General features: G+C 38.7%; 1 pseudogene; it reads left to right on the top strand.

Annotated features, from left to right (window-relative positions):
• Window positions 1-1412: 1412 nt before the first annotated feature.
• LOC110876363 lies at window positions 1413-3850 on the top strand (annotated as a pseudogene).
• Window positions 3851-7361: the final 3511 nt, after the last annotated feature.

Here is a 7361-nt window from a genome sequence, read left to right as displayed (position 1 = left end):
ACAGTTTTGGCATCTATCATTTTAAAGTCCAAGAACTTAGCCACCACAAATTTCTTAGTGCCCGCATCTTCTGTTTTGTATTTGCGATCCAACGACTCCCATAATTCTTTGGCAGTCTTGGCTTTGCAATACACATTATACAATGTGTCCACCAAACCATTCAAGATAAAGTTGCGGCACAGGGAATCCGAATGATTCAAAGCATGCATCGCGCTCACAGTTTGAGCATCCATTTCCCCTTCATCAACATGGGGTTTAGGTTCAGTCAAGAACCTTGCCAGATTCAGCGTGGTCAGATAAAAGAACATCTTTTGCTGCCACTGTTTGAAATTCACACCATTGAATTTCTCTGGTTTTTCAGCATGCGAAACTGCATTAGGCAGTGGTGCAACCAGACCGGTAGTGACAGAAACAGCGGAAGTCATGACCGCAGAACTGGTCATGACAGCAGAAACAGCAGTAGTCATCGGCTGAGATTCCATTCTGAAAAGTAACATAATGCAGGAACAAATCAGTAATAGAGTCTGTTTAAGTTTGTTAGTAATCTGCATGAAATAACCGAACATAATCTGGACAGAAAATAAGAAAACCGAAGAAATAGTAAACGATTGAACCGGGCTTGTGTTTGACACAATTCCCTTAAACAGATTCGTCGTCTGTTCCCAGGGTACGCCGGTTCGAAACAGCACCGCGCGCTGCCGGACTGGAACACTTGCCTGAAAAGTAAACCGGAGAATGTTGCAGAGAGATCGAGAGAAGAGATTGTCTTTTGGTGTGTCAAACTGTGTTGGTCTGGTCTAGTTTTATAGTCACAGAACTCATAACCGAATTCTGGACATTATTGCACCGTTTTAAACTGATAATGGTCATTAGTATAGTTTTTAAAACTGATAATAAAAACCATTTAACACAATAATGATCATCATAATACTGAATAATCATTTCAGTTTAAAACTCATTAACTAGCCCAACTGTTACAGTTTTTGAAGACTAAAAAAAGTTAGTCAGTCACAAGTGCAAAAAACCGTCTCCCGCGAGCCCGGGTTTTCGGAGCTGCATTCGTGTCCGCAGGACGTGCGGGCATACACGAGTTCAACTAAATCCGGTTCCATTTTTTGCACCCCCCCCCCCTACGCGCACGCGCGAGGGACTTGTGGTAAAACATGTCAATAAAGTGATATTTGTTAGGTAAATGTTTTACCTTATAAACACCCTTTTTCTTTGTCTCCACACCAATGTGGGACAAGTGTTTTACCAAATGAGACTACCATTCACACACACCCAAATTCCAACATAACCAAACAGGATCCATCAAATATTTGTTCAAATACATTAATAAGGGTCCGGATAGAGTGACAGCTTCTGTTTACGAAAGTACCACCACTGCTAATGTAAACCATCAAAACGAGGAAATGACAAATAATGAAAATCTGTCAAACAAAACAGAAGTAGATGAAGTTAAAGCATATCTTGATTGTAGATATATTTCAGCGTGTGAAGCTGCCTGGAGAATCTTCAAGTTTGACATACACTATCGATTTCCATCTGTTGAAATATTACCTTTTCATTGCGAAGATGGTCAGGCTATTGTTTATGCCGATAATTCAAACTTGTGTGACGTGGTCAGTAACCTAACTGTGAAAATGTCTATGTTCACAGAATGGATGAAATGTAACCAAACGAATGCATTTGCTAGAACGTTGAAGTATATAGAGTTCCCCAGATACTTTGTATGGATACGCAAAGAACGAAAGTGGGTACGTAGAAAAAGACCTTTTGGTGCAGTTGGTAGGATACATTATGTACCTCCGTCACTTGGTGATTGTTATTTCTTGAGAATTTTATTGAATCACGTTATAGGACCAATGAGTTTTGATGACATAAAAACGGTTGATGGAAAAATTTATGATACCTTTAAAGATGCATGCTTCGCTCGCGGTCTGTTGGACGATGATAAGGAGTATTTAATGGCCATTACGGAAGCAAGCACATGGGCTACTTCTGATTTCTTTGCGTACATTTTCTGGACACAAACAAAATCTCTATTGTGTGAAGATATATTATATCAGCAATGAAGGTTTACTGCTATTCCTGGTAATTTTAAAAATTTAAATAAATTCTCAGATTCCATCTTACTCTAATGAAGTATTTATAAAATCTAATTACCAAACATCTGTTTTATTTTTTAGATTTGGTTCTTCCAGAGGAAGAGATTGAAAACATTTGCTTATCACATATCGAAAAATTGTTACTTGGTTATGGAAGTACGTTAAGCAGCTTTTCTGACATGCCAAATGTTCCTGACAACTACATTTCAGCACTGAACAATCAAATGATAATGAAGGAACTTTCGTATGATCGGACTATCTTAAAAAAGGAACTTGCAGCTTCCTTAAAGTTCTTAACTGATGAACAGCGAAAAGTGTATCAAACCGTCATGAATGCAGTTGCTAAAGGAAGTGGAGATGTTTTCTTTCTATATGGTTACGGTGGAACTGGTAAAACATTTCTCTGGAAAACATTTGCAGCTGCATTACGTTCCAAAGGTGAAGTTGTCTTGAATGTTGCATCCAGTGGTATTGCATCACTTCTATTAGATGGCGGTAGAACGGCTCATTCCAGGTTTGTAATTCTGATAAATGTTAACGAGGATTCTATATGCTCTATAGAACCAAACAGTGAGCTAGGAGGCTTAATAAAAGAAACTAAGATGATAATCTGGGATGAAGCGCCAATGACACATAAGCATTGTTTTGAAGCTCTGGATAGAACAATGAGAGATATAGCCCGTTCCAGTAATCCGTCCTTGCAGAACAAACCTTTTGGTGGAAAGATTGTTCTTTTTGGCGGTGATTTTAGACAAATCCTTCCAGTCATTCCAAAAGGTACTAGAAGCATGATTGTAAATTCTTCATTGAATTCTTCTTATATATGGCAGGATTGTCAGTTACTCAAGCTAACTGAAAACATGAGGTTAAAAGTCGGTACCAAACCAAGTAATCTTAACGAGACCAAGGAATTTGCTGAATGGATCTTACGGCTTGGTGATGGTCTACTTGGTGGTCCAAATGATGGAGAAGTGGAAATTGAAATTCCAGATGATATACTTATACTCGATCCAGTCAATCCTATATCTTCATTGATCTCTTTCACATATCCGGATATGCAAAACTTTTTATGTGATTCAAATTACTTCCAACAAAGAGCCATTCTTGCACCCACAAATGAAGTTGTTGATTCAATAAATACAAAACTGTTAAATAGTATGGCTGGTGAAGAGAAGATATATCTCAGTTCAGATACTTTATATGAGTCTGAGGATCAAACCGACCTTAACATGGCATTGTTTCCTCCGAATGTGTTAAACAAATTGCATCTGTCAGGATTACCTAACCATAAATTGAATCTCAAAGTTGGAGCTCCGGTAATGTTACTTAGAAACATTGATCAAACAAATGGTCTATGTAACGGTACACGGCTTCAAGTAACAAAACTTGGAAAACTTGTAATCGAAGCAAAGATTATTACCGGAAATAATATAGGTCATCATACTTTGATTTCAAGATTGAAAATGACACTGTCCGATAAAAGATTACCGGTGAAAATTGCATGAAGACAGTTCCCACTATCTCTATGCTTTGCAATGACCATCAACAAAAGCCAGGGACAATCGCTTGAACGTGTAGGCTTATATCTTCCACGGCCGGTTTTTAGTCACGGACAACTATACGTTGTTGTATCTCGAGTAAAGAGCAGGAGGGGTTTGAAGATCTTGATATGTGACAGGGGAAAACAAGTGTGTAAAACCACAACTAACGTGGTCTACAAAGAAGTTCTACAAAATCTATAGTCGTTGTAGAAATAGCATTTTGGACAAAAGTCTTTTCATGTATGAAGTAATTTGGTATGATCTTTTGCACATCCTATGAACATGTTCCTTTTATCTAATAATAATGGATGTTATTTTAGAGTATTGTTTTAAAAAATTGTATACACGTTTAAAAATTGATAGCTTTAACAATTATAAAACAATGAAAGGTAAATAACAATAACATATATCTAAAAGACAAGGAATAACTAATGCAAGTAATACTTTCAACCGTTAGTCATTAGGAACACTACATGTTCTTAATACATAGTCTGCAGTGTTTCAGTAACATATGCAACCAATGTAACAACTCTCACTAAAATCAATACTTAAGGTGTTAATTATCTATTAAGGAAACCCTAATTAAGAAATCCAGGTGATTCTGCACAAACCCTGAAAGTTTCAGAACAATCAGAATCAGGATCAGGGCCCCTAAAACTCAGGGGGGGTAAAACCCTAGTGATAATTATCAACAATTTTCGTTGTCAAATTAGAATTTTATAAAAACTGTCAACTCAGCATAGCTAGTCCCAAACCTGGCTACCCTATAAATAGACTGCTTCCCTTACGGACCGTAAGGGAAATGGCATACGGTCCGTAAGCATGTCCCAAAAATTACTATAAATAGCCGACCTTGGGACTTGAAACTGGAAGTTGAAACGACGCAAATTATCACTGTGAACGTCGAGATATAGCAAAATCAGTTCCAAAACACACACGATTCACGAAGTGCTGCCGCAATCAGGGTATTAACTCGATCGCTATTACGATACAACGTCCGATCGATTGAAACTATCCAACGTATGATTAAGTGCTGCTCAAATTGAGTTTATACTTTGTTATTCGTCGTGATTTCGACTTGAATATTTGAGTATTATCCAATTTCGGACTGTGCTCTGTTATTCGTTGTGAATCCGCTGAATTGTTAAGTATTGCACTTTGTCATTTGTTGTGAGGGTTTAATCTCGTGAGTTGTCGTAAATGCTGTATTGGTTATTTACCTAACTTCGTGTGCATTAAATTATTAGGCTTATCAGTAGGCTAAACTCTATCCCATACCCTTACAATCAAAGAAGATAAGCAAACCGAGCAAAGCAAAAGCAAAGGTGAGTTCACGAACTTTCTACAAGGCACGGCCATCCTCCAGAGGTAGGATGCCACTCCACTAATCTCCGCACACATGCCTGTAGGGCCGCGACACGATGCGACGCGATACGGATACTAACCTTCGCACACATGTCTGGGAGACCGCGATACGGGCTAGTAAGCCAGTGAACCAACTGTGAATTCACTCAACTTTGTTGTTGACTCGTTATTACATGCCTTGCAGGTTGTTAGGTCCCTAGCTTAAGGAGCTTGCACTGGGAGGCGTGGTCGTTGTGGGGAGAACTTATATTAAACTTATGTTTTGCTTTCCCTGTAAACTTAAACTATGTTTTGACACCAATTGTATTGTGTTTGGTTTTATATACTTAAGTACGTTGTTCAATATGATTGGGGGCTATGATCCTGGGCATGTCACGCCTCCAAGGCGGGGTGGGGCTTTGGAGGGGTGTGACAGAGTGGTATCAGAGCCATTGGTTATAGTGAACTTGGTTTTAAAAAGGGAAAAGCTTTTTGATAAAACCGGACTATAACCTGTATAGTAATCCACAACGATGCTTCGCTCCAAGTGCAAAGAATCAATACTTTACTGTGTTATTTATTTTAAGTGTTACGGCTAAGGTTAAGTCCTCCCTAAGTATTTCATATATCCAACTTTAAGAAATATCTATCTGACGAATAGCTGGTAGTACCTCTTCAAGACATATAAGTGATTGAAAAAGATTAGTTGAGAAACCACTTTATATAGAAGACAGAAAGGTTAAGTTCTCGAGCATAAAAGATTAGTACTGGTCAAAGTCAAATAGGTTTCGAAGAAAGGACCGGAATATACTTAGGAACTCGAAGCAGAAATAAAGCGAAAGTATCCTAACTTATTCCAATAAATCTCGAGGACGAGATTTAAATAAGGTATGGAGAATGTAACAACTCTCACTAAAATCAATACTTAAGGTGTTAATTATCTATTAAGGAAACCCTAATTAAGAAACCCAGGTGATTCTGCACAAACCCTGAAAGTTTCAGAACAATCAGAATCAGGATCAGGGCCCCTAAAACTCAGGGGGGGTAAAACCCTAGTGATAATTATCAACAATTTTCGTTGTCAAATTAGAATTTTATAAAAACTGTCAACTCAACATAGCTAGTCCCAAACCTGGCTACCCTATAAATAGACTGCTTCCCTTACGGACCGTAAGGGAAATGGCATACGGTCCGTAAGCATGTCCCAAAAATTACTATAAATAGCCGACCTTGGGACTTGAATCTGGAAGTTGAAACGACGCAAATTATCACTGTGAACGTCGAGATATAGCAAAATCAGTTCCAAAACACACGCGATTCACGAAGTGCTGCCGCAATCAGGGTATTAACTCGATCGCTATTACGATACAACGTCCGATCGATTGAAACTATCCAACGTATGATTAAGTGCTGCTCAAATTGAGTTTATACTTTGTTATTCGTCGTGATTTCGACTTGAATATTTGAGTATTATCCAATTTCGGACTATGCTCTGTTATTCGTTGTGAATCCGCTGAATTGTTAAGTATTGCACTTTGTCATTTGTTGTGAGGGTTTAATCTCGTGAATTGTCGTAAATGTTGTCTTGGTTATTTACCTAATTTCGTGTGCATTAGATTATTAGGCTTATCAGTAGGCTAAACTCTATCCCATACCCTTACAATCAAAGAAGATAAGCAAACCGAGCAAAGCAAAAGCAAAGGTGAGTTCACGAACTTTCTACAAGGCACGGCCATCCTCCAGAGGTAGGATGCCACTCCACTAATCTCCGCACACATGCCTGTAGGGCCGCGACACGATGCGACGCGATACGGATACTAACCTTCGCACACATGTCTGGGAGACCGCGATACGGGCTAGTAAGCCAGTGAACCAACTGTGAATTCACTCAACTTTGTTGTTGACTCGTTGTTACATGCCTTGCAGGTTGTTAGGTCCCTAGCTTAAGGAGCTTGCAATGGGAGGCGTGGTCGTTGTGGGGAGAACTTATATTAAACTTATGTTTTGCTTTCGCTATAAACTTAAACTATGTTTTGACACCAATTGTATTGTGTTTGGTTTTATATACTTAAGTACATTGTTCAATATGATTGGTGGCTATGATCCTGGGCATGTCACACCTCCAAGGCGGGGTGGGGCTTTGGAGGGGTGTGACAACCAAAAACTTATCTGTACCTACACCCTTCGTACCACCAGGGTTAAAACTAAACTATCAACTTTTACAAAAGAGTTTTAAGCAAACCAACAACCACAAACAAAAAACATTGTTTCCATACATAATAACATCATCCGCAAAGGCCCCACAACCATTCAGTCAAACAAGAAAATACCTTTACCCATGACGAACTTAAGGGTAAACTCTTCACGA

Source organism: Helianthus annuus, chromosome 7, assembly GCF_002127325.2.
Source record: "Helianthus annuus cultivar XRQ/B chromosome 7, HanXRQr2.0-SUNRISE, whole genome shotgun sequence".
Classification (NCBI taxonomy): Eukaryota; Viridiplantae; Streptophyta; class Magnoliopsida; order Asterales; family Asteraceae; genus Helianthus; species Helianthus annuus.
The sequence above is the reverse complement of the archived record's forward strand: the minus strand, read 5'-3'. Positions and strand labels throughout refer to the sequence as shown.